Source organism: Podarcis raffonei, chromosome 1, assembly GCF_027172205.1.
Source record: "Podarcis raffonei isolate rPodRaf1 chromosome 1, rPodRaf1.pri, whole genome shotgun sequence".
NCBI lineage: Eukaryota > Metazoa > Chordata > Lepidosauria > Squamata > Lacertidae > Podarcis > Podarcis raffonei.
In genome coordinates, this window is record NC_070602.1 from 55673780 (window position 1) to 55675979 (window position 2200).

Sequence of the window (2200 nt, forward strand, 5' to 3'; positions counted from 1 at the left end):
CTCCAGTGTGAATAAGAGGAACCACAGATGTGATTTTCTCTCCCTGCCCCCCCCAATTTGAGGGAAAAGTCTTTCTTTGAAGACAAATTGCAAATCTTCCTCAGAAGACTTTCCCCACTCTCAGAAGAATACTATACTGTCCTAGATGCTGATGTGCTCCACAACAGCTTCCTTAGAGATTTCAATCTTTCGTCAAGGCCACACACTGATTTCCATTAAAAAGTGTCCTTGGAATCAGAATTTCCCCATTGGCTTTCTACATTGAAGTTGACATAAAAATTTCACAGCAACTTCTCAGCTGCTCTGCTGTCAGTTTAATTACCCACCTTGAGCACCATTCCCCTTTCCACTTAGAGACATAGACGGCCCGCTCGTCATATATTGACTCTAATGTATTTTTAAAAGGTTGTATTGTTTACTGTACAATGCATGGCTGTCTATCATTTGATTCATTGTTTTTTTATTCATGCTCCCATTCATCAAATTAGCTGAAGGAGCTTTACAAAAATCAAGCTGGGGATTTATTTGAGCAGGTAAACAAGAAACATACATAGCCATGACCATCCATTGTGGGGGGGGGGAAACCCCCTGAAATTCATAGACGCACAATACTGTTATTAGGAACAAGAGAAATGTCACAAAATTGTGAACAACCTTTCAAGTTCTTTATAACTCCTCATCTATCTGGACAGCAAAACAGGGGAGTGGGGAGAGAGAACTGGCATGTTATTAAAACTATAAAATTTGTGATTTTGTAACTGAGTGCAGGAGGAATTGTGCAGACCAAGGGGCTCATCCACACTTAACCTTTTGCCCTGCTCTCTCATCCTTGCAAAGGGGCCAGGTTAATCTTCTCTGTATCGTTCCAGTTTTAGTATATGTGCTGCCAGGATCAAGCACTTGCCCTGCTCTCTCTAGGCACAGGTTCATGCTTTAAAGCTCTGTGTCTGAGCCCTTTTTTGTTTTGCCCAAGAAAACCTGCTCTTTGATACAGAATCAGAACAAATGGCAATACAGGTTTTCTGCTTGCTCTGACTCAGCAATAAACATTGGGTTTTTGTGGGGAAAGCAGGGCGGAGGAGTGCTTGGACATGGAACTTTAAAGTGCGGTCCTGTGACTAAAAACATGGCACAAAAGGAAGTCTGGATGAGCTCTAACAGTACAATCTGGTGTGTGTCTTCCCAAGCTGAATTCCGTGATCCCAATTGCCCTGTCAGTTTTTATAGGATTGGCAGTCTAAATTAGGTTACTCTGTACTTACACTCATGTCAGGAACTGGAGTCAGGGGCAGACCAGCAATAAAACACCTGGTGTCAGTGAAGGTAACTCCAGTTCTAGGCCTTCACTGCTGGTTTCTTTGAATAAAGAAAATTGTTGTCTTAAATAATGGCAGAGATTTGAATAGAGTGAATGTTAGAGGGGGATTTTTCACTGGTGGTAGATCACAGAAGACTGTGACACCATGAGACCGGTGTAAAACAAAATTAAATAAGGACTTTATTTCAAAACAACAAACAGCAAAGCTTTTGGGTGTTTTTCTCTGCAGGCAGGGTTCAAACTGCAGCTTTTCTCCTTTTGTAGTCATGGCCAGCTGCAACCAATTAGCCCAGAGCTCACAAAAAGTGTTCTTAAAGGTACAAACATGTTTCTGTGCAGAATGTCTCCCAACAGTGAATGGGGGTAACATTGGGAGGAGTGGCATTTTCAAGCAAGCTTTGAGTACAACAACAACAACAACAACAACAACAACAACAACACCCAACAGCATCTGCCTCTCAGTGTACATCAATCCCTGCTTTACTCAGATACTGCCATTGTTTAAAACAGTCACTTCCCCCTATCGGTATCTCTCCCTTCTTGCTGTTTTCAGACTCTTCCATTTCTCAGCTGCTCCATAAGATTTGCATATGTTTTTCTGCCTTTATGTACCTAGGCAGATAAGAGAAGCCACCTTTCTCTTATCTGCCTAGGTACAGATAGGTACAGGTGTGGGAAGCTACCTCACTTTATCTCTACTGAGAGGGTGACTTAGAAAGGCTACAGCCTCTCATGTTATGATATATGAGGTCTATTGAGACTTCACCATTAAGCCTATAAAACTTGTTCTCTTTTCCATTTCCAACCTGCCTGTTCCCAACCGGGTTAAGTGCTGGGTGGGAGGCACTCAAGAAGTTATTTAAACAGCACAGACCTATATGG

At 42.2% G+C, this 2200-nt stretch overlaps 1 non-coding gene across 1 annotated transcript; it reads right to left on the minus strand.

Annotated features, from left to right (window-relative positions):
* Positions 1-792: 792 nt before the first annotated feature.
* LOC128403234 (U6 spliceosomal RNA) lies at positions 793-900 on the minus strand. Its single transcript, XR_008327900.1, has one exon. It is a non-coding gene; the product is annotated as a U6 spliceosomal RNA (small nuclear RNA).
* Positions 901-2200: the final 1300 nt, after the last annotated feature.